The sequence below is a fragment of the Cygnus olor genome, chromosome 1 (genome assembly GCF_009769625.2).
Source record: "Cygnus olor isolate bCygOlo1 chromosome 1, bCygOlo1.pri.v2, whole genome shotgun sequence".
NCBI lineage: Eukaryota > Metazoa > Chordata > Aves > Anseriformes > Anatidae > Cygnus > Cygnus olor.
In genome coordinates this window covers 160,698,943-160,725,246 of record NC_049169.1, presented here as the reverse complement: position 1 = coordinate 160,725,246, position 26,304 = coordinate 160,698,943, and positions in this window count along the sequence as shown.

Here is a 26,304-nt window from a genome sequence, read left to right as displayed (position 1 = left end):
AGAAGAAAGAAGAAAGGAAGGAAAGGAAGGAAGGAAGGAAGAGTAAGGAAGGAAGGATAGTGAAGGAAGGACGGAGTAAAGAAAGAAAGAAAGGAAAGAAGACAAGATAAAGAAAACAAAGAAAGAAAGAAAGAAAAGAAATCAAAGAAAGAAAGAAAGAAAGAAAAAGAAAAAGAAAGAAAGAGAAAGAGAAAGAAAGAAAAATAAAGAAAGAAAGAAAGAAAGAAAGAAAGAAAGAAAGAAAGAAAGAAAAAGAAAAAGAAAGAAAGAACGCACTAGAATAAAAGAAAAGAAAATCCACTAGGCTAATGTTCTCAGGTCTGCTAGTGGAAAGTTGAAGGATATAGTAGGAATTGAAAAATGGTAGAAAACTCTAATTTTCTACAAATGAAAATGTAAACGAATGAAGCCAGGAAAAGTGATAATATCTTTTTCTTTTTTTTTTCTTTTTTCTTTAATGTATATTTCAAAACAAAATAATAAGGTTGTCCTTTAAGGTAATGAGTTTACTGATCTTTTATTTTTATGGATAAATTGCCAATAGTAGCTATTACCATATGAAGAGTTATTAATATTTTGGATATCTCACTATTATAAATAAGACTTAGGTTCATTGTGGCAAGTATTTTTTGCCATTTCAATGCTGATAAATTCCCATATAATTAAAAAATAAAAATAAAAATGTCATATCCATTTGTGTGACAAGATCTGTTAGCCTTGTTTTGATGGGTCTGAGTGGTAACTGGATGCCTGTTTCATTCTCTCAGAAGTGAGATTTGGCTGCAGTTCAGCACAATCATAATGTCACCTGCCTTAAGGTTACTTCTATTTGTGCTTGTGCTCACAGCCCATAGGTTTATTTTGGCAGCAAGAAATCTTTGACTGACCTCATTTTATGAGGAAACCTTCTCTGGGCATAAACCCAAAATACACACCATTATAGTAGTTCTGTAGGTTATTGTCAGAAACTTAATGAGTCAGCTTTATAGTTTCTTTACACTGAACCATTACAAAATTACTGTGGAGTATCTGTGAATCTGATCCAAGAATTTTTATGATTATTGTAGAAGTGAACTATAATCTAGAACTAAAGGACAGGTTTTGAAAAGAATTGGATCCAAAATAAGCAAATATAAATTAAGGTTTATAAACATTTATTCAAAATGTAAGAAAAAAAAAGTATGTGGAACTTGAATGACACTTCTGTGACTGTAAGTGTAAAAAATACTTCCTTTGTTTCCTGAGGTTCATACTGCAACATTAGTATTAGAAATGGAATCTGTGAATATTTTGAATTCAAATACCACCACCTGATAACAATGAGAAATTAGGTTACACAGAACATCATTAGTATGGGCCTTTTGTCGTTCTGTAATATTATTAAAGTTGTTGACTCATTTTAAAATGTCTGTTAAATTTATTAAATTGTTAACTAGTGTATTTGTTGAATTTAAGTTTGAATTCAAGCAAATCTGTTGTAGTTTACTCCAGCAGACGTATTTTTTCTATTCTAAACTACATTAAGTAGAAGATTATTTGCTTCAATTTCCTATTTTAGTGACAAGATAATTCTTTTACTTTCTAAGCTGAAGTGTCCTTAACATTCGTACTCAGAGCCAATATTTTTGCAAGTGTACTGTATTAGCTGTTTTATTAGTTTTCCTGATAGCTTGGAGACAGGACCTCCTAATGTTGCCTCAATACATAATGTGTGCTTTTTCTGCAGAGATTCATTGTTATTTGGAAGACACATCACATTATGATAAATGCAACCCACAGTATTATAGATAGACACTTCTAAGAGGGTATATAATGTTCAAGTATTGTTGTCAGTGATGGGGAGAGCTAACAATCTTTTTTTTCTAATGTAACAATTTTTGTCTGAATAAATTTTGTGAAGTTTCTTCTCTATCTAATCTTAAATGTTTACTTGTTTTCGTCTTCTTGTTTTCAAACAGATTTCATAAGAGATTACATTCACTAGAAAGAAAATGCTTGAATGCACACAGATCATATTGACCTTTGACTTTAAATCACTAAAGAAAATAATTGCTTTTGGAAGTACTGCAGTTAGCGTTTGGATTCTTGTTTTGCACATAGTATAGTATACTGCTTAACACTGTCACTCAAAACACTTTTCGAACCTAAGTTAAAGTCAGGTTATCAAACTAGTTCATATTATTTGGGGGTATAGGGAGATAAAGGTTTATGCAAGAAGTTATACTAACCACACTGTTGAGATAATGAATGTGGCACTGAAAAATTAGAAAAATTCATCCCCCCCATGTTGCCAACTCTGTTTCTGGTCAAGTAGTTGTGTTGGTATATTGCCCTTCATGAACATAACCATGCATACAGCCAGTAGATGCAAGGAAGTCAATATTCCACTCTGCTAGGCATTTCTGACTCCACATCTGAATTACTATTATCAGCTTTAGCTTCCTCTCTACAGGAGAGACATAAAAGAATTTGAGAGAGTGAGGTGGAAGTTCAGTAAGGTGGTTATAGCAGGTACAAAAGACACTAAGAGAACTGGATTCGATTAGCCTGGAGGGAAAAAAAAAAAAAAAAGAGGGAAAGGGAAAGGGAAAGGGAAAGGGAAAGGGAAAGGGAAAGGGAAAGGGAAAGGGAAAGGGAAAGGGAAGGGGAAGGGAAAGGGAAAGGGAAAGGGAAAGGGAAAGGGAAAAAAAGGAGGGCAGGGCAGGGCAGGGCAGGGCAGGGAAGAGGAGGGGAGGGGAGGAGAGGGGAGAGGAGGGGAGGGGGGAGGAGGAGGGGGAGGGGGAAGGGGAGAGGGAGGGGAGAGGAAGAGAGATGGGGAGAGGGAGGAGAGAAGGGGATGGGACTGGACGGGATGGGAAAAAGCCCATGGGAATAGTTGCTCTCTTCCACTATCTAAATGGAGATTATAGAGAAGACAGCACCATACCGTCAGAGGCACGTAGCCGAAATCACACAGTCAGAAGTTGCTGCGAGGAAAATCACAGGAGGCAGTAATGAAGTAATGTTTCACAATGAAAGTGCCTAAGCACTGAAACAAGTTGCCCAAAGAGAATGCGGAAGTATGGAATCTCCATCCTAAGAAATTCTTTGGATAAAGTCGTGAGCAACCTGATGTCATCCTAAAGGTAGACTTCCACTTATCAGAAGGATTGACTAGGTGACCTTCAGAGGTCTCTTCCGACCTGCATTTTTCTATGATTCTGCAAAGTGTTGCCATGTTCAAGGTTTTGGGTTCTATGATCTTGGACGTACTTTCGAGAAACAGGGCTTGCTGACTCAGGATGGGGCACACATGACCACTTGGGGCAAGAGTGTTCTGGGCAGCAAGCTGTCTGTGCTTATTAGCAGGGCTTTAAACTAAATGCAGTGGTGTAAGTGTCTTTAAGGTCCCTTCCAACCGAAGCTATTCTATGATGCTATGATCATCTGGAAAGAGGAAGGGAGTTAAATATTGAACGTGTTTCTCTGAACTTGTCTGAACTTTCTCTTCTACTTTAGAGGTATCTCAATCAACTTGAAGAACAAATGGATTTGAAGAATCTTCTTTTGTTATAGCTTTGTAGAATAATTCAATTTTATATTCTACATATTGTATGTATCACAGGGAAAAGTGAACCCATACCTGTAGGCCTACTTTTAAATTAAATACTTACAATAAGGCTATCAATTTGTTTCCAGAATTTGAGGGTGTCTGTGCAAATCCCTGAAATTTATCCAAAAGACTTTTTCACTGTACATAGAGGATTTTGCTACAAAGATGTGATTTCACCTAGTGGTTAAACTAGTCATTACAGTCACAGCATGCTCTGCTGCACTTCTGAAACATACATTACGCTGGCAAGAATAAAAAATCAAAGATCTTTGTAATGGAAAAGCTGGTAGCAAACATAAATCACTTGCCTCCTATTCCTCCTTAATAGCACTCCATCCTACTGCCTATGGGAAGCTACTGCTGAGACATGATCTCAAAGTATTATATTACAGTATACACGGCTTTTCTAACGCATCGATAGCTGCACTTTAGCAGGAGCAGTATTCTCTGCAGAAAAGAGGCTGATTAAGATATAGGTGTTACTAACTAGTTCTGATAAGACTCATACTGTAAATATGGATTTCTTCTTCAGATAATAGTAACATTTATAGAAAAGTAGGTTTGGATATTTTTGTCAAGTTTCACCAATATATGCCTAAAATCCCATGAGCTCATGCTGCTGGAAGCCTTTTTGCTAGCTTGGAAGTTAATAACAGCTTAGCTGTCAAGGACATGAACAAAATGCAAGCATCAGATCAGATTGACCTGTACGGTCACAGAACTTGCTATTGACATTTTAGGGGGAAAGGAAGGAAAGGGAAGACAAACAGGAAATGGTCAAAAAGAGGAAAGAAAGAGGGACCTGCTCTTTGTCTTGACTAGGAGTGCTCTTTTTATCTATTGAGAATCAGAGCTGCACAATGAGAGGACTATTAACCTCCTGGATTTGTTCAAAATATTTGATGCAGTCCTCCATGATATCCTTGTCTCTAAATTGGAGAGACATGGATTTAATGGATGGACCACTCTGTGGGTAAGGAATTGCCTGGATGGTCACACTCAAAGAGTTGTGGTAGACAGGTAGAGATCAGTAACAAGTGGTGTTCGTCAGGGGTCAGTACTGGGACCAGCACATCTTTGTTGGTGACATGGGCAGTGAAAATGAGTGCACCCACTGCAAGTTTACCCATGACACTACGCTGTGTGGTGTGGTCGACATGCTGGAGGGAAGGGATGCCATCCAGAGGGACCTGGACATGCTTGAGAGGTAGGCCTGTGCAAACCTCATGAAGTTCAACGAGGCAAAGTACAAGGTCCTGCATCTGGGCTGGGGCAATCCCAAGTACAAATATAGTCTGGGCAGAGAATGGATTGAGAGCAGCCCTGAGGAGAAGGACCTGGGAGTGTTGGTTGACAAGAAGCTTGACATGAGCTGGTAATTTGTTCTTGCAGCCCGGAAAGCCAAACATATCCTGGGCTACATGAAAAGTGCGGCCAGCAGGTCAAGATGGGCCTATTAGAATGAGTCCAGAGGAGGGCCACAAAGATGATCAAGGGGCTGGAGCACCTCTTCTATGAAGACAGGCTGAGGAAGTTGGGGTTGTTCAGCTTTGAGAAGAGAAAGCTCCAGGGAGACCTTACAGCAGCCTTCCAGTACCTAAAGGGGGCCTACAGGAAATCTGTGGAGGGACTCTGTGTAGTGTAGTGATAGGACAAGGGGGAATGGCTTTAAATTAAAAAAGGGTAAGTTTAGATTAGATATAAGGAGGAAATTCTTTCCAATGAAGGTGGTGAGGCACTGGAACAAGTTTCCCAGAGAAGCTGTGGATACCCCATCCCTGAAAATGTTCAAGGCCAGGTTGGATGAGTTTTTGAGCAACCTGATTTAGTGGAAGGTGTCCCTGACCATGGCAGAGGGGTTGGGACTAGATGGTCTTTAAGGTCCCTTCTAACCCAAACCATTCTGTGATTCTATGATTCCTACCAATTTAAGAGACAGCTGGAAACTGAAGTGAACATTTTAGATCAGCAGTAGCATCCAACTTTGTAGTAAGATTGCTTTATGACAAGTTGTTTTCCAGAAAAAAAAAATAAAAAAAAATCCCTGTGTTGAAATTGAAATGATTTAGTATTTGCAGTCTGCTGACATTGCTTTGGGATCATCTGGAGTTCTTTCATGAAAAATTGGCCAATATGACCTCCTCTTAATAGTATCTTCCAAATTGTGACATACTGTTCTGACCAGGCCAAGAGTTCTGGTGATCCATAAAGGGCTTGCCAGAGTGTGTCAAAGGGACAAACTGTCACACATGATTTAAGTCAAATCAGGCACTGAAGTAGTTTATTTATTTATTGATGGCACTCAACTGCCAATCAATGATTCATGATTGATATCAGCAGTCCAAAGAAAGAATTGGGGAAATACAAATTTAATGGGGAAAAAATGTGAATCAAACACAAATAATGTGGGAATATATCTCACTTCAGTTTTATGTTAAGAGATGGGAATTATATTGAATGAAAAAAAAAAAAAAAAAAAAGCTTATGAAGATTTTGCAAAGCCTCTACACTGAAGAATTATTATTTTTATAATGCAGGTAGAGGTTGTGCTAACATCACTGTAAATTAAACATGAGAAACACTGAAATATTATATGGATAGAGATTAACTTTGTTGCTGGATATTACTGGAACAGATGATGGATATTGGAAGAACATATATTCTGTGGGATCTGACAGCATAAGAGGGGCAAGGCTGCTGCATCTCCATGTTCCTAGGTCCAGCCAGTAGTGAGGCTGAAGATATAGCCCCAGTAGGCACAGACATTTAGAGAACACACGTACACCACATGTGTCTGTATGTACCTAGCCTGTCATAAAGATTACAGGCAGATACACAGAGCATTCATATGAATGCAGACACCACCAGTGTGCTTGTCCCACTCCCCTCTCTGGCTGAGTCAGACAGAGGTCTATTACTAAGAATATATATTGATAGTTAAATATATTGTATTGGACTTATGTGTCAAGGTCTTGTTAGCAGAGGAGGGCTGCATGGGTAGCCTCTGTGAGAAAAGTCCAGAAGCTGCCCCATATTAGGTAAGAGACAGTTCAGATAGCTCCAAAACCAACCTGCCACTGGCCAAAGCTAAACCAATGAGCATTGCTGGTTGCACTTGAGAGAATACTTAAGAAAGGAAAAAAAAAATGTTGCACAACTGCAGCAGGGACAGATGAGTGAGAAAATGTAGAGAGAAAAAAAATTCTGCAGACACCAAAGTCAGTGAAGAAAGGATGGTAGGGGGTACTCCAGACACTGAAGCAAAAGTTCCCTGAAGCCCGTGGAGAGGACCATGATGGAGCAGGCTGTCCCCCTGCAGCCCATGGTGTACCATGCCAGAACAGATCTTCAGGTCTCTCCAACCTCTGGCATCCAGGCATATGTGCCCTCCAATTACAGCCCAGTTGCTGGTACCCAGACCCACACTCATTTTGGTTGCTGGCACCACAGACATGCAGGCCCTCCAACCCATGGTTCAGTTGCTTGCACTCATACATACACATGCATGTGTGCATTGAAAAGGGAGTGTCTTATCCAGGAAATCTAATAGGACAGAATAGACTGTGCTGATCAGGCACAGAGCATGGCCAGACAAATGCACCAACAAGAAAATTATTTACACACAACCAGCCATTTTCATCCCCTTACCCCTTTATCTTACCATATTGTTCCTCCCGAGATCACCTAAATCCATTCCTTTTCCTGGTTCCTCCTTTGGCAGTGTCCCTTTCACTGCATTCTTAATTTTTGTTCCTTCCTGCCATTGTATTCTCCTGTGATGTGCATGGGAGCAGCCAGGAAGGACACTATTTGGGTTTCAGGAAGTCTACTATTTGAGTTTGTCCATCTGCCATTGTCTTGCTGAGCTCCCTTGTAGTTGTGTTGATGAGGTTTTATCACATAACCTAACAAGCTTTAAATCAAGACACTGGAAGATAGGATTCTTACATATTTATGTCTATGTGAGAACATTTTTTCTCATTTGCCATTACATTCAGTGGGCTCTTGATTTAGCTGTGTAAACACTGACATCTAATGCTGCTTGAAATGGTCTCTGATCCTGCCTTGCATCCAGCTACTAATCCAAAGGAATGCAAGTCCTCCGTGCATTTTGTCATGCCTGCCATCACCAGACAAACATCTTGGATATCCTAGCACACTGCAGTGTATTTAAGTAGCAGAAGCATACACCTAGCAATTATTACCATAATAATTCCATAGGCTTCTTCGCTGTATTCAGTAGATCTCCATTGACTATAATGAGGCCCAGCCCCCAGATCCATGTGAACTGTAAGTAGCAACTTGATTGTAGACAGCAAACTGAATCCCTACACAGGTTTCACCAGGAGCCTTTAACTGTTTTGTAGTTAAAAATATCAGCAACAAAGAGAGAGAGGGAGAAAGGGAAAAATCCAGAAATTTTGATAACAAGAGCAAAATAACTAGAAAATAATATATCATGTTCTTTATAGCAAAAAGGACAGCTGAAGGTAAAGTGTCTCATAAAGTCTCATGGGAGAACTAGGATATATTTGGAATTTGGACTGTGTTCTGCATTGATCTGTACTTTGTACTGTATCTCACAAGGGTGAAAGTAAGTACAAAGTGCTTTCACTCTGATTTGAAATGTAGAGAAGATAGTCCCTGCTTCTTGATTTTACTGACAAATGAAATATATAAATAAATTATCAGCACAAAAGTTGTTTAGTTTATTAATTCTGTACATATTACCTTTCAAACCAGCTGCAATATGTTTCTTGATGCAGCATGCAATGTGTTTATTTGAAGTGATTAATCTTATGATAGAAAAGGCAGATTCAGCAAATCAGGTTTTAAGAAATCTGGCTTTTGCAGTTTTGAGACCCTGAAACACCTGCTCCTGCAGCTTGTCCCAGTGTGAAAGGCTGATCAAGCACTCTGTTTTTTAGCCACTGTACTGCTCAGTTTATAGAATCACCCTGCCCTCTTCAATTCTCCAGGAAGCTTTATGTCTCAAGGGTTTCTCCATGACCCTATTGCTTCCTTGCTTCCTTGAAGACTGAACATTCCTCAGAGGGTACTAATGGGGAATTCTGAGAATGGAAAAGTCTTCAACTGCAGATAGTCTCTGAATGAGGATTTAAAAAAAAAAAAAAAAAAAAACCTGCATTTTTATCCATCCTGTGTACCTACATGTAAAAGCAACCTGAGTTTTATAGCACCTAATTAATCAAAATACTTTTAAAAATATCTCTTTTTATTTTCTAAGCTTGCTAAATCAGTGATCTCAACAGATTTTTAAAGGATAAACAGTACCTTGCTGGAGCAGCAGTTTTATGAATACACAGGAGAAACAGGTGCAAAGGACATAGGAGGAAAGAAAGATGCTGAGACAATGTTATATGAAACTATAATGTTGTATTTTATCATGTACTTTAGCTTAACCCCTTGTTGAAATATAAACCAGATTTCTGTTTTATTTTTTGTGGATCTTTAAGATAACTTTCAAGTAAAGTCCATCACACTGTTTCCTATGAAATTAAACACAATACAGAAAACATAAATAACATCTCATATGTCTCAAGAAACTTCTAAAGAAATTTAGAGAGTAAACTTTGGGATTTATAATACAGACTCCTTCTCTTTGTTGTTACTATGTGTTGTTGGTTTTTTTCCTTAAAAATGTTTAGTCACAACGTTTAGCGCCAGTCTTAATTTAGAAATTATATCTCTGTAGTCACAGCATAACAATAGCATGTAATCTGTATGATCCAGATTCTTCACTGTTGAACAGTACATTCTCAGTACAGGTGAGCATTCTCAGTTTGCTAGTAATCACTACAGAATAATGTTGTAAATTGACATTTAGAGTCTTCTCAGGTAGAAAAAAAAATAATGCAGACTTTGGAATAGTATCTGAGAAATCTCTTCAATATTTGGTGGAAAGGAAAGCTACAGCATATGACACTGAGATTGGGATCATTGCACACAGTATGGTCTTTAGAAGAGCGATGCAGATTCTATCCTCTCTTCACAAGCCTGTCGAAATAGATAAGCTCAGCTCTGCTTCACACTCAATATAACATTAAAAAATAAAAATAAAATAAAAAATCTTCAAAACAGGCAACAGGTTAGCATTAATTTTTTTAAACTATGAAAACTGTAGAGCTTAAAACTGGTTAAAATCCACATCTAAGTCTGTAAATCCATGGTGCTGGACTGAACATTCTATGGAGTCTCCAGACTTGAACAGCTACTCAGCTCTTTGTCCTTCATTCTAGATCAGCTCTTTGAGGAACAGTTTGAAAGGATCTGCTACATTATCATCTGATTCTGTATATGTACATATTGCAGAATCTACCCCTGTACTAATTAATTTAAAGTGATAGGGAATGTTTGTATTGAGACCATCACTAGAACTGATTGTTTATATAATTAAAATGTTAATATAGTTCCTCACATAAAAACATTGTGTGCCAGTTAACACTTTGCCAAACTTGATATGAGACTTGGCATAAGCCATGGTCTATTTCCAGTGGTCAGTTTGCAAATATCCACACTAACTCAGATGGAGAAGAGAATTTAAAATCTTGGACATAGGCAATTTCTTATTAGTTGGCCTGTGTGACCATGTACACTTCTTACACATTTTACTTAAAGCACAAACACAGGCAAGGTTCTGACTAAGATACCAGTGATCTCTGCACCGCTATTTCTTACCGGTGGATTGAAATGCAACATCTGGAGGCATGTAGGTAACACAGAGGATTTGGTATGTGGAGATAGTTCCTTTGTGTTTCTAATCAACACTGTGATATGTCAGATGTGCACCACAACCTTATCTTCATCAGCAGTTGAGTAACATCACCATGAGCTGTGGCTGACCTGGCTTTGCAAACAATAACTGAGTGTGAAGAGCCTCGATATTGGCTGTGGATCAACAAGTGACAATGTGTCAACAGTGAAGGTGTTGGTGGCAAACCCTGCCAAGGTACTTACACAGAAACTATTGTGAGGGAGTGTCCTGTTGCCAGAGGTTGGGCTGTACCAACTCACTAATTCAGTCATTCAGGAATGTCTCTGCTAACTGTAATAGAGTGTTTGTGCAATGTGTGAGTGCAAGTTTTCCTGGGCCAGCCTATTCTTTGCTTCATACTCACCATAAATAGAGCTTATCAGTGTCACATTGTCTGGTGTTTCTTTTCCCTCCTTGACACAGTAGAAAATGATGATACAGAAAAAGTTATAATACCATGTTCCTGTAAGTTCTATCTCAAACTCCATAGCATTCTTGAAGTATAATTCTAACCTTTATGTCTTTGATAAGTAGTAATTTCACTACAATTGTTTCAAAATTAAGTTGTGTTTTACTGAAATGTTAGGCCTAATTCCCATTCCTTAAGCTGTTATTTCCGTATTGTTACACATTTAATAATTTAATATTAATGTAGCTGCATTTTACATGTTAGCAACATAATTTTCATTATAAATAGCAAATAATCAAATCAAGATATTAGCATATAGTAAAAATGTTTCTAGATATTCAGACTTTAATATTAAACAGATGTTTCTTTCCCCAGTTTTCTCCCTGGTGTAAAGATTAGTCAGTTAAACAGTTAAATCTGTAATTTACAGATTAAAGTTTTTTTTTACAGTAGAGTAAAATTCTGCCTCAAGTTAATGAAAACCTTATTGTCTCTCTGAGCAGTGGAAATAGATCCATCTCTATTGTTCAGAAAGAAGGTTTTCATCTGTATATCAATGTTTCTCACTGTAGTTATCATAGCAATTCCGAAAGTACTTAAAACTTATATTACAAACTCTACTACTTTGGGACCTATACAAGCAACAGATTTATGATGAAGCATAGGACAGGTTTTCCAAACAATCTGTTTTTATTACTCAATTGGAATGTAAAATTTTATGGGAATGGAATTGAAAAACAGGAAATTTCATGTCCATATTAGCAGGATTATGTTCTGATGAGTATGAGACTTCATCTCTGTCTCATTCCTGAGAAGCAAAGTTTTATTCACTAGTATCCTATGGAGACAATTCTTAGTTCTAAATTCTATACATGCTGTTTTCATATGCTTCCTGAACCAGGTATTCATTTAAACTTGATATACAGACATTCATCTTTCATTTAACTGTTAAAGAAAGTCCAACATAATGTTCCAATTTTTGTACCAATACAGACATGCTCATCTGAATAACACCAACCTCTTATTTCCTTTTTTTTAAGCATGGAATAATCTTCCAAGCCATGAACAGCGAAAACAATAGCAAAATATAGACAGATAGAGAAAAATGATAACTATTTAATGCTTAATGAAAGTAATGCAGAGGCTCTTGATATTCTGCACAAACTACCTATATCTTACTGATTTGCCATGGCATTATGTGTGTAGTATGCTCAAGTAATAACTGAAAGTCCTGTTAATCAAATATCAGCAACTTTATATGTAAACTAGGACGCTGTGAGACCTTTGAGGCTTTCAGATCTAGTGCTTTAATATCTCCAAACTCCTGTTCTATGGTTAACTTTTGGCTTGTGCTTAAACCAATCTACCTGCTAACGCACATCACAACATTTATGAAGGTCTTGTTTCCTGAATCTACGTGATCAATCATTGAGCTTCCATATGATCATGTCTTTTCTATGAAGAAGGAACTGGCATTTTTCTGAGTTTCTCATCAGTAGAGAACTGGATAAAACTGTGCACTTGTACCCAGGAATGTAGAAATGTTCCTGTTTCTGGCAGTATAGAACTTGTGCCTACTTACCAGTAGATGTCAGATAGTTTTTTCACTAACATATCACTCTGATGCAATCAGAGCATGGAACTTCCATGTTTATTTTTAAGAGAATTATTCATTTTTGCATTTTCCTAAAGGGTCTAAATATTGGACGCTTAAATTAAATGCATTATATTTGAGTCCTGGCAAATGAAAACGATTTGTAAATATTTTAAACAAACTATAATCACATGTACATCAGGGAGACTGACAGAGCATTCATCACAGAAAACTGTGGAAGTAACACCCATTATGCTTTCTTGCCTAAAATATATAATGTAAGTGCACAGGGCAATCAGTGTATATGTAAATTCTGTTACTAAAATACTCAATATAATCAGTAAAGTGGGTGCAGTCTCCCCAGTTAGAGTGTGCAGCTGAATCTATGATAAATATAGAGGCATGAAGCATGAGTCATAAAGAAAGAAAATGCAGTGTATCAAAATATTCCCGACTACTATGTATTAGCTTCAGCCAATTATGTAAATAGCAATACGACCTGAAAAGTGAATAGTCATTTGAATGAGTTTAAGTAGACAAAGAAAATACAATTTGATCAGATTTCGCAACTTAATTTCTAGGGAGTCTCTGAGTTGCTGTCCTTCAGAATGACATTGACTAAGCTTGTATTTTGAGACTCTTCCACACTGGAAAAAATTGGGGATTATTTTTATTCTTGCTATCTATTCAGAGATCTCCACTGACCAGTTATTGAGATACTCCTCTCTCATCTTCCTCTATTCCCTTTACTTGTTCCTCTGCCCTCTCCAACCCGCCTTCAATCATCTCAGTTGCTTTCTTAATCAGTGACATTAGTTTCTTTGAGTTGTCCTGTGGAATTAAAGAGTAAAAATGCTTGATTTCTTTTATTTTAATTTATGAAGAAATTATTTTCAAAATATATCACAAAATCACCGTGTGTTTCCTGCATAGCTGTATATTCTGCCTGGCTTTAAGCTTAGTGAAATTTCTCAGACCTAGTAAAGTGCCTGCCTTACAGGTCATTAGTCTTAACTGAAATTACTTAGGAAATGTGTATGTGGTCCACAACTTCATTCTTCTGAAGTGAATTCAATCTAAGAGATAAAGCAGTTCAAACTGTCTAGTATTTCAATCTGATAAGCCAGAATGTGCCTCCTTCTGAAAAAAACAGATAATCCTTTGATGGACAGGAGATCATTTTCTCAAGATTTTTCAAAAATCTGAGACATTAAAAGACAGTAAATAAATTTCAACTAAGGGGTTTGGGTAATATACCTATCAAAATTATTACTAGACATGATTTCTTATCATTAAAATACACGGAGATTTGGCTATTAAAATTAAAAGGAACATACCTAAAGCTAACAGGAATGTACCTTTAGGGAAAGAATTGCAAATACATTTTTATTTCTAGGGAAACAGATAAGTCATATCTAGTGCGCTCTAAATAAATAAATACATACATACATAAAAAATGTTAATAGAACAACAAAGTATATACTGGCAGATAAAGTAACTTCAGAATCTTTACTAAATTCCTGAAATTTCCAGTGGATGCCTGTATGCTTCTTTCAAAATCCGTTTTGAATATTATTAAATCTAATTTGATGTGAAATTTCAGCCTTTTCAATAATAATGTAATGCATAAAAATGCATCCAGCTCCAGAGGTGTACTAAAATGTTATTCTAACTCAAATACTTTTTCATATGCGGGAACTTAAACTATCAACATTTTGAATTTAAATTCATTTTTCTTGGTTTTAAAGGTCAGATTCAGTTTTGTTTGTTTTTCAGAAGCGGAAATGGAAATTATGAGCAGACCTACTTAATAGAGCAATGACAAATGGTCAGAATCAGGAATGTGTTTAAAAGCAGTTTCCAGGAATGCATACAGTTCGTGGATTTTACTTACATTTACCCTTAATGTTTCATCATCTACTTTCATTGACATGTATATTTTTGATTCATGAGGTGACATTAAATTTATAAATTAAAATTATTAAATTTACTTAAGGAAAGGGAAGAATTCATCCTTTTCATTCACTGGGTTTTCATGGTCTTAGCTTCAAAGAATATTATGTCTTTTAGCACCACAATTTGAACTTGCTCCATTATTCATTTAAGCTACCCCTGAGTTAATTACAATCAAGAGAAAATAATGCCCATACTGACAGGGTCAATTTTATATCAACCTTATTTTTAAATCTTTATTCATATACTTCTTAATTTTATAATTCTTTGCTAATATACAAATAGCTGCTTTCATTTTAGGTAAAACAGAACAAAACAAAATCTAATTATATACTTAAAAGTCTGAAAAGCCTTAAAAATAAATACAGTAGAGTTACCAGTGCCCAGACATATATTGCTTTACTTGTTGTTGTTAAAAAGGATTTTTCAAGAGGTCACTTGGACACCTATATTCAAGTTTCATCCCAAAAAGGAATCTTAAATAGTGATCTCTTGGAAATAGTTAACACACACAACTCAAAAAAAATATGGAAGATGGAAAAAAACTAACATTTCAATTTTACACTAAAAAGCATAAATAGAATGAAAGACCTAAAACATATGGAGATATGGCTTATTTTAACATCATTTCTGAAAGGAAACCTTGATGTTAACAGTGTTGATATAAGTGAACCGAATTATCATTAGTGCTTTGAGTTAAAGAAATAAAATAATATGAATACATATTTGAAAGCACTTATCAATGTAACTACAGATCAAAGTCAGGAAACAGTCACTTGATTTTGTTTGTTTATTTGTTGTTTGTTTGTTTGAAGAATTCTAGGACTGTCTTGAATAACAGGAAGCTTAAAAAAATAGAGATACCCAGTCTTCTATTTTACCAGTGGTTTCTTCCTTGCAAAGTCCTGAAAAGTACTGCATTTCAGACAGTAGAGTAAAAATCTGCATATAGAGAAAAAATCAGAAAACCACAAAAACAACAGAACTGTGAGGTCCACACTAGAAATGCACAGAAAGGAGGCAAGCAGTTAACTATTGTAATAAATCAGCATATTTTCTAAATTCATTTTCACCTGTTTATGAAGAAGTGGAACAAATTTATTCTAAGAAAGAAGGAGAGGCAACTCGAAGCTTGTAATTTTATCACATGGATGTTTCACCATTTGTTTTCACCATTTATGTGATTCTGTTTTTTCTGTTTCTCATTTCTACAGTTGAAAATTTTCATTGAAAAAAGGCAGAATGGAGAATTGACGATAATCCAATATATTAAATAGATTGATATGAAAAAGTACACTAATAGATTTGGTTTAGTATTATAATTCGCTCCTTTTGTTCTCTTACAAGCTAGAAAAGATTGCACTAATATGTGCTTTTGAAAATATTGGTGTATCTGATTTTTGACACTGAAATTAGCAATTTTGACAGACGTTGAGTGTCACTGAGTGAGGTTTTCCCTGTTTTTTTGTAGCAATGAACTTTTTTTTTTCTCGTTTTGTTTTCCTTTTTTTTTTTTCCCTCCATTTATACTTATTTTCATTATTTATCCTTAAGGTTGGAAAAGAGCTCCAAGATCATATAGTCCAACAATCCCCTTGCCACCAATATCACCCACTAAATCATTTTCCTAAGTACCACATCCAACCTTTCCTTACACAGCCCCAGGGACGGTGACTCCATCACCTCCCTGGGCAACCCATTTCTAACTACTCTTTCTGAGAAGAAATTTCTCCTAATTTCCAACCAGAACCTCCCCCACTACAACTTGAGTTGATTTTCTCTTGTCCTATCACAGGACCAGGGAGGTGATTGTCCCCACAGTCCAAGCTCTGGTGAGGCCTCACCTCGAGTACTGTGTTCAGCTTTGGTTCCCTCACTACAAGAAGTACATCAAGGCCCTGGAACATGTCCAGAGAAGGGCTATGAAGCTGGTGAAGGGCTTGGAACACAAGTCCTGTGAGGAGAAGCTGAGGAAACTGGGGTTGTTGAGTCTGGAGAAGAGGATGCTCAGGGGAGACCTTCTTGCTCTCTACAACTACCTGAAAGGAAGGTGTGCAGAGCTGGGGTTTAGCCTCTTCTCACAGGTAACTAGCGACAGGACTAGAGGGAATGGCCTCAAGTTGTGCCAGGGGAGATTTAAGTTAGAAATTAGGAGACATTTCTTCTCAGAAAGAGTAGTCAGGCATTGGAACAGGTTGCTCAGGGAAGTGGTAGTCACCATCCCTGGGGGTGTTCAAGGAAAGGTTGGATGTGATTCTTACGTACATGGTTTAGTGGGTGATATTGGTAGTAGGGTGATAGTTGGAATAGATTATCTTGAAGGTCTTTTCCAACCTTTATGATTCTATTATTCTATGATTATATTTATCCATGAGAATAAGGCTCAGAGAGACGCATAGAATCACAGAATCATAGAATGGCCTGTCTTGAAAAGGACCTTAAAGATCACCTAGTTTCAACCCCCCTACTCTGAGCAGGGTTGCCAACCACCAGAGCTGCATCCAGCCTGGCCTTGAATGCCTCCAGGGATGGGGCATCCACAACCTCTCTGGGCAACCTGTTCCAGGGCCTCGCCACCCTCTGAGTGAAAAACTTCCTCCTAATATCTAACCTAAATCCCCCCTGTCTTAGTTTAAAACTATTCCCCCTTGTCCTATCACTACCAACACATGTAAACAAGCATTCCCCCTCCTGTTTATACGCTCCCTTCAAGTATTGGAAGGCCACAATGAGGTCTCTCCTGAGCCTTCTCTTCTCCGAGCTAAACAAGCCCAGTTCCCTCAACCCTTCTTCATAGGAGAGGTGCTCCAGCCCTCTGGTCATCTTAGTAGCCCTCCTCTAGACCTCTTCCAAGAGCTCCACATCCTTCTTGTGCTGGGGGCCCCAGGCCTGCACGCAGTATTCCAGGTGGGGTCTTACAAGAGCAGAGTAGATGGGGACAATCACCTCCCTTTCCCTGCTGGCCACCCCTTTTTTAATGCAACCCAGGACATAGTTGGCCTTTGGGCTGCAAGCGCACACTGCTGGCTCACGTCCAGCTTCTTGTCCATCAGGACCCCCATGTCCTTCTCTGCAGGGCTGCTCTCAAGTTCTTCTTTGCCCAGTCTATATAAATACCTGGGATTGCCCCAGCCCAAGTACAACATCTTGCACTTGGCCTTGTTGAACCTCATTAGGTTCTCATGGGCCCACTTCTCCAGCCTGTCCAGGTCCCTCTGAATGGCATTCCTTCCCTCTATTGTGTCAACTGCACCGCTCAGCTTGGTGTCATCTGCAAACTTGCTGAGGGTGCACTCGATTCCATCATCTGTTTCATTGATAAAGATGTTGAAGAGCACTGGACCCAAGACCAACCCCTGAGGGACACCACTTGTGACCGGCCTCCACCCAGACGTAGAACTGTTGACCACAACCCTTTGGCTGCGACAAGTCAACTAATTCTTTATCCACCAAACTGTCCATCCTTCAAATCCATACCTCTCCAATTTAGAGAGAAGAATGTGGTGAGGGACCGTATCAAAGGCTTTGATCAAGTCCAGGCAGATGACATCCATCGCCCTTCCCTTGTCCACCGATGTCATCACTCCATCATAGAAAGCCATCAGATAGGTTAGGCAAGATCTGCCTTCGGTGAAGCCGTGCTGACTGTTTCAAATCACCTCTTTATCTTGTACGTGCCTTAACATGTCTTCCAGGAGAATCTGCTCCATGGTCTTCCCAGGCACAGAGGTGAGGCTCAGCGGCCTGTAGTTCCCTGGGTCTTCCTTTTTCCCTTTCTTAAAAATGGGAGTAATGTTTCCCTTTTTCCAGTCACCAGGGACTTCACCTGACAGCCATGATTTTTCAAATATGATGGAGAACAGCTTGGCAACCACATCAGCCATCTCTCAGCACCCTGGGATGTATAACATCTGGCCCCATGGACTTATACACATCCAATTTCCTTAGACTCCAATTTCCTTAGGCAAGTCCCAGACTTGTTCCACTGTCACAGTGGGACAGAATCCACTCCTCTCACCCTCTCCTTGAGGTTCAGGGTCCTGACAGAAACGACCACCAGTGAAGACTGAGGCAAAGCACTTATTGAGTACCTTGGCTTTTTCCATGTCTGAGGAAGCCAGTTCTCCCGTCTCGTTTATCAGAGGGGGAACACTCTCCTTAGCCTGTCTCCTCCTGCATATGTATCTGTAGAATCCCTTCTTGATATTCTTCACATCCCTTGCCAAGTTCAGCTCCATCTGTGACTTGGATTTCCTGATCCTGTCTCTACACATCCGGATGACACCCCTGTATTCCTCCCAGGCTACACAACCCTGCTTCCACTTCCTGTACATTTCCCTCTTTTCCCTCACTTTAAGCTGCAGATCCTTGCTCAGACAGATACAGACACAAATAATTAATTTGCTCAGACACAAATAATTATTCTCAAATACTTTCTTGTTTGTTTGATGAAAATTAAGTTATATCATATTAAAATATTAATAAATATGGTTATTTTAAATGTACACTTCAGACAAATCAACTTCTAGACTTGATAGTGGAAGAATAAGCATGGTGTCTTCACAGTCTTGCACTTCTGTTGTGGCTGTACTTGTAGAAAACAACTTCTTCCTTGAGCCTCCTCTTTCTCATGACACGAATGTCATGTCTTTATGACATTCATGTCCAACTAATCTCAACAGCAATATACAAACTTAAGGCAGCTTTCAACCAATTTTGTAAGTATTGTTGCGACTTGCATCTTAACGGTGTTTGTAGAATACACACAGGCAACTAAGCTATTTGATTTGTAAACTTTGTTTATCAATTTCTACTTTGTTTTTTTATTATTGCTTTTTTTTTTTTTTTTTCTCCTAGGGTGGGGACAAATAGTTTTACAATGTTAGATTCAGTATAAGTTAAAAAGAATATTACACTAATATATATCATGCCAGCTATCATAAACACAGGAGTGCAAGTCCTTGAAGAAAATGTGAAAGGCTAGTCATTCTAGGCATTCATATTAATTAGGAAAAAAAAAGTTGAAATAGTTGCTTATGTTATTTATGAAACCCTTATGAGCTTGTACAGCACTGTGCTTTTTGGATGTCTTTATTATTTTTTTTTTTTCCATTATACCCTAGTGTCCCAGAGTTGTCTAAATTAACCAAGGGCTAATTAAAGACAAGAAGAACCAGAGTATCATAATGATTAAACCTCTCTTCTTTCAAGTGCATAATTTCAGGCATACTGAAGATTCTAGAGAACAAAGTACCAAGAATTCAAGCTATGCTTTAAACTTTAAGGAATGTTTTGATTCAGCGGAACCTGAATTAATCAGTTTTAGAAACAATTAAAAAACAATTTGTAATTTGAAGATTAATATTAAGTTAAAACATAAGGAAAGAAATGTCAAGCCTGAAACAAAAACAAAGTGTAACTGGTTTCAAATCAGCCAGTATTTTGTACAGTAACTCACTGAGAAGCTGATTTTACTGCTATTATTCAAAGGCTTTTTGACACAGCATTTAAAACCATGAAAAGCAGTATGTCCTGATTTCAAATCATTATTTGTTGTATGATTTTTGACATAAATACCCCATATGTTGGAGCTCTTGGAGCTCTAGCAAACATATCACAGGATCACAGAATTGAAGGGGTTGGAAGGGACCTCGAGAGATCATCGGATCCAACCCCCCTGACAAAGCAGGTTCCCTAGAGCAAATTTTACAGGTAGGCCTCCAGATGGGCCTTGAGTATCTTCGGAGATGGAGACTCCACAACCTCCCTGGGCAGCCTGTTCCAGTGCTCTGTCACCCTCACCAGGAAGAAGTTCTTTCTCATGTTGGTGCGGAACTTCCTGTGATCCATTTTGTGGCCATCGCCCCTTGTCCTGTCCCCACACACCACTGAAAAGAGGTTGGCCAAATCCCACTGTCTCCCACACTTCAGGTATTTATAAACATTGATAAGATCCCCTCTCAGTCTTCTTTTCTCAAGGCTGAACAGACCCAGGTCTCTCAGCCTTTCCTCATAATGGAGATGCTCCAGGCCCTTTGTCATCTTCGGGGCTCTCCAATGGACTCTTTCCAGGAGACCCCTGTCTTTTTTGTACCGGGGAGTCCAGAACTGGACACAGTACTCCAGGTGAGGCCTGACCAGGGCAGAGTAGAGGGGGAAGATCACCTCCCTTGACCTGCTGGCCACGCTCCTTTTAATGCACGCCAGGATCCCATTGGCCTTCTTGGCCAGAAGGGCACACTGCTGGCTCAAATATATGGTAGTGTTGGGAAAAATTATGTTGCTTTTTTTATTTGTGGTCTTTTTTTTTTTTCTTTTTTTTTTTTTTGGGGGGGGGGGGGGAGGGGGGAGGAGCATTCATGGTAATTTTAACACCTTTTTGTTTCATTTTTACACTCCTTTTTTGTTGTGAAACTGTGATTTTGATATAATTATGCTGTTTTACAACTCCAACTGTTACACCTTGAAAGCAAATTTAAACTGCTATCATAGTTTTTTTTATTGTTATTATTATTATGCATTTTACAAAATTCAAGTATTTGCAAATTCTTCATATTTGCAAAATATTCTGAAACACAGAATATTTCCAGTCATGACAAAAGTTTATACCTGCTGATTCTCAAAATCAAACATTAAGACTGTCCTCCAGCTTTCACAAATTGTTTCAATACTGTTTGAGTGGTTGTCCTTATTTTCTCTTGAATCTAATTTAGTCTTTTCATAAAGTGAATCCCAGCAGCTCTTCAGTAATTTATAGTTCACAAAAGCATAGAGTATTTTATATTGGTCTCATCACCATAACAGAACACTTAGATATATCCATGACCTTAATATAAGTAGGGGAACAAACCAGGGAGAATAAGTCCGTCTATATTCTTTGTCAACCCATCTCTTTAATTGAGAATGTTTATCCAGAAGTCTGCAGAATCCCAGCCTTATTCTTACACAGATAGTTTAAAGCTCCATCTTAAATCAATAGCACCTATTTTTAATCCCTCTAGTTCTTATAAATGCTATTTTAGACCCTAATTTTTGAAGTAATTGTTTCTGAAGTAATCTTTCTCAAGCTTCTAGCCTAGCTTTTAAGGTAAAGGTGACCTTTAATATTTAGTATTAGTATCCTTTTATCTTCCCGATATTTACTTAAATGCATTTTTCTGTGGAACTGTAAAATCATTGGAAACCTAAGAAGTCAACTGTGTGACAACAAAAGGGATTGTGTTTGATAAAAGTCTTTTTAACCATCAGAATGGTTAAAATCTAATCAGATTTAAGGAAAAAAAAATAAGATCTGGGAAAAGTTCAATAATGAGTGTGATGGGTATTCTCTAGTCTTGCACTTGCTCAGGTTTATAAGCCACAGTAGGCCTCAATGCGACTGTTCCTTGCCCATGATCATGAACAAAGGAGGGTACTGCCTTAAGGCAGTTACCCATTGAAATTACTCATGGGGAAATGATGGATCACATCAAAGTCCAAGAACAGTGTGATAAGGAATGTGAGTTTGACTACAAGTCACTCACATTATCTTGTAAATACAGCAACCAGAAGAAAATGTGGTGGAATAGTTTTTCCCCAACTCAGCTATGATTCAGATTAACTAATGTTACATCAGTCCTCCACTGTCAATGGGCAACAGGAATAATAGGTGAGTATGTACAGGCACTCCCTGATTGTATCTCAGACCCTGCAGCCTGGGCTTTTGGGAGTACCATAACTGTACATATTTAAAGGTACCAGAATGGCAGGGTTGGTGAAAAATACCAAAATTGCCTTATCTGAACCACAGCCAGGATGGAAAAGTACTATCCAACAGTCAATCAACTCATGGTCCTATAAATAGTAGTTCCAAGCCAAGAGCCCCTTGAGCTCTCCAGGGACTGCAGTGGGCTGCACCCTTGATCTCCCCCTTGGACACCTCCTAGGGCACCCCTGAGGGGATGTACACCTCATGTCTGATTCCTCGAGGTACAAGCTCATCCACAGACAAAAACCGACAAAGTAGGGTGAGTAATTCACTCTAGGAGGTATTTTGGAAACCTCTTGACTGGATTTAGACAGCCATCAAGACCCTGCAGTTAATTTGCCGTTCTTGAATTAACTAAGTTGCTGTTTCTATTGTAGCAAATTCTGTTGAAATCATTGTGTTAAATTGGCTAATGATCTGATTAAGTGCTGTTAAAAAATAACACAGTCTAACCTTTTTACTTACTATAAAGGTATAAAATAAGTCCTTTTTTGCTGCTACATTAAAGCTGTATAAAATCAATTCCATGACAATAAGTTTATTAATTGGTAAGAATTTTTATCTGTTTTTCCATTAAAGTCATCATCAGTTTAGTCCCTGTCAGTTGAATGTTGTCTAAGCCATATCTATGACTATTATTTGAGAAAATTCTCTTGCTGTTTTGAACCTCTACTTTATTAACTGATAGAGTGATATAGGTTTATAAATTATAAGGAGTCAGCACACACATCCTGTGACAGCCTAAGTGACTTCATGATAATTTATCTTTATCTCACATTAGATTATGAGACATGGGCTCCTTATAATGTGTGGCTGAACAGTGAGTAGGAGAAAAGAGTTTGATATAAAATAATCACATAAAAAAAAAAATTCATAACATTCCCAAATTAACACGACTGTGACATGACTATATAACATTGATTAGCTAAGTATCATTTTCCAGTGAGAGAACAAAATTGAAAAGGAAAACCTCACTGCATGTGAATAAAAATCAGAATGAATGTTCATCAAAATATCTATGTGGAGAATAGGAAGGCTCAATGAAGAAACATAAAATTTCAGAACTACTACACATTGTCAAGAACTGATGATTATTCAAAGGAAAATTATAATAAGTTTATTCTCTCCTTTGAGTTTTCTGAAACTGATAATATTACAATATCTATAAAAAAAATGGGAAACATAGACATACAAGAAAATTAAATTGAACAGTACAACAAATCCATATTATTCATAGCAAACAAAAATACTGCACAAAATGATGCCTATCCAAGATATAGTGTAGGAACTTTTTCTTGGTATTCAGAAAAAAATATCATTTATCATTACATAAAACTATCTGGTTATAGAAAGGTCAGAGAGGAAAGAGTTTCTGTAGCTCTTTCTTTTTTTTTTTTTTTTTTTTTTGTCTTGTAAGGCACATGCATATGTAAGTCATAATTTTGACCTGAGCTTTTGTTCTCATTGGCCTTAATGACAAACAGAAATGGAGAACTGCTTTCTCTCAGTGGCATTGTAATTTTTCCAGATGACAGAATGCATCTCTTACTAATAAGGTATCTCAGATGCAATACCATTTCATTTTTAATTTTCCCAGATAATGTCCATAAAACAGAAGCATGGGAAAATGATTTTTATTGGTTTTTAAGATTTACAAAAATGAATTAGACTTTTCTGATTGAAAATATCTGTTTCCATAAACTGAAAGCTTCCTGATTCTCTTCCTTTGATGATGCAAAGCAACAATGCAACAATCAAAGCAATTATTTATTTTATTTTATTTTTAAGAAAATTGCCTGGAAAATTTCTCACTATTTTCTGTTAAATAAAAAATAAAGTTGTCGTCATTAACAAGAAGTGATGGTAATTTTTATTTATGGTAATTTTTTTTTTTTTTTTGTCTGCCCCTTAAGACATTTTTAAAGACAAAAAATAGAAAAAGCAAAAGGAAAATTCTTCACAATACATCCATTCTTTGCTGTCCTCTCTCTTAGTCAATAGACTTTGTTTTAAAATCTTATCTTTGTAACTACCTATATCACTCACTTTGTGTAGTGCAAATCAACCTTAGCATCAAAGTCTAAAATTCTGGATAGTCACTATATTTAAAGTTCTGTAGCTAGGTGGGACAACGAGTTCTAGCATTAGAAGACAAAGCTATACATCACAGCCCCAGTACTTCTATATGATAGAATTTCCTATTTATACAGTGTAGTTTAATCTAGGCTATTCCTGGAAGCAGTAAGTTTGACAAAATAGTGTAGGACACTCTGCACTGATTATTATCTTTTTCTTCAGAAAACTGCAAGAAAGTAAGCTCCAAACCATATGAATCATTGTACTATTAGCAATCAATCCCTAGGCTTTTCTGGTTCAGTTTCTCTCCCCTAATATGTCACTGGATATGTGTACACACACACACGGACATACCTCATGAGAACCATCCTACCAGTGTAGTCATTTGCCAGTAGTAGTAGCAGTGCCAGTTTCCTTCGGCTTTAATAGAAGCATTGTAGAATCAACTAGTAGCAAGCAGGAGTATCCAAAGGTACCTCAGGTAATTAAGATCCCAATTCCTTTCTGCTAAACAGCTTCCAGTGCTCTGACTAGGTCTTTTACAGGTCAGTCATACTTTGCTACATTTCAGTACAGTACACAGTGTAGACAAATACTTGTAGTTGACTTCCTTCAAGCCCTAGACTATTGAGATCTGTAAGAGTACCAGGTTCTCAGTGCACCTTGAAAAGGTCACGAGTACTCACAGCTCCCATTGACCCCAGGGGCAGCTGAGGTTGGTTAGCACCTCTAAGGAAGAGCTTGGCAATTTGCAAGAGCCTGTTTTAGAGAACTAAGAGAACTATGTTTTAAATGCATTCCTCTTTCCATTTTCATTTTTAGAAGGGTATGTATATATCTTATATTCATAAGATATTTATTAACTTGATTTGATATCTACTAATAGCTTTAAATAGTAATTAGCAAAGCTGTTCTGCAAAGTAAACAAATTAAAAAGACTTTTTAGTAAATAATAGAAGGACAACTGTACATTGGGATTTAAATATAAGAAAACAGGCAAGACTTTGCAAACGGCATCTTAATTTGTGATTCCATCATTTTATAAAGCTTCTTTTAATGGATTAAAAAATCACTTCTCGCAGCTTTTCCCCTTATGCTACTATAAATCCCAGTTAAACCCAAATCTCTATTTCAGGGAAAATAGTTGTTAAGAAATGCTCACACAAACCTCTAAAGAGGAATAAGTAAAAGTAATAATGTGATTGCTTTTTTTTTTTTTTTTTTTTTTTTAATAGACAACATATTTCATAAGTTTTACATTGTTGTAAAACAAGGTTTTGATATCTTTGTTGCTAATCCATGGGTACCTCATGGGGGGAAAAAAAAAATCTATCCCTGTATTTTACCACGTTTTAATCATCATAACTTTATAATGAAAGAAAAAAAATATATATTATTTTTTTTCAATTACATGTCATAAAGCTTTTGATCAAGCCTGGGATCTGTAAATCATAGCTTTTCTGAAACATATGTAAAGTAGTATTGCATTATATATGACGGACCAGCCTCAGGAAGAAAAAAAAAAAAAAAAAAGAAGAAAGGAAGGAAAGGTTCTTTGATATAATTATTCTGCTCTTTGTAAATTGATTTTTCTGTTAGTTTGCTAAAGTTAGAGTCAACATTAATAATCCAAGAAAAATGTGCGCTGCAGAATGTTTTTACCACATATGCTGGTGTCTTGAAATGCTAACCCAGCCCTGTAAATTTATATTCAACATATGAAACAACAGCATTATGTTCTTGTTAATCACTATTCCAAATATGTAATATCCCACTGGAAGGGGAAGGGGGGGAGAGTGTATGAATGTAATCTTTCCAAAAATATTATCGGTGTAAGGCCAGAGCTTGCCTCTTCTGTGGATTAGGACTATAGCTTAAAAATTTGAATTTTTATAGCTGGATAGTGTGAATTCAAAGGGCTATTTTTAGAAAGCATAGTTTGTATGAAAGTGAGATGAAAAAGCATCAGTAAGTTTTGAAAAATAATTATATGTACATTAAGTATAAATAATACCTATAAATAGACAAAATGGCATTCCATATGATTTTGTTTGTTTGCTTCGATATCTAGGGCTATAATAGATTACAAAGTATATAAAATGTATAATAGTTCAGCTACTTCAGTAATGGAAACACCTCAGGGAAATATTGTACCAGA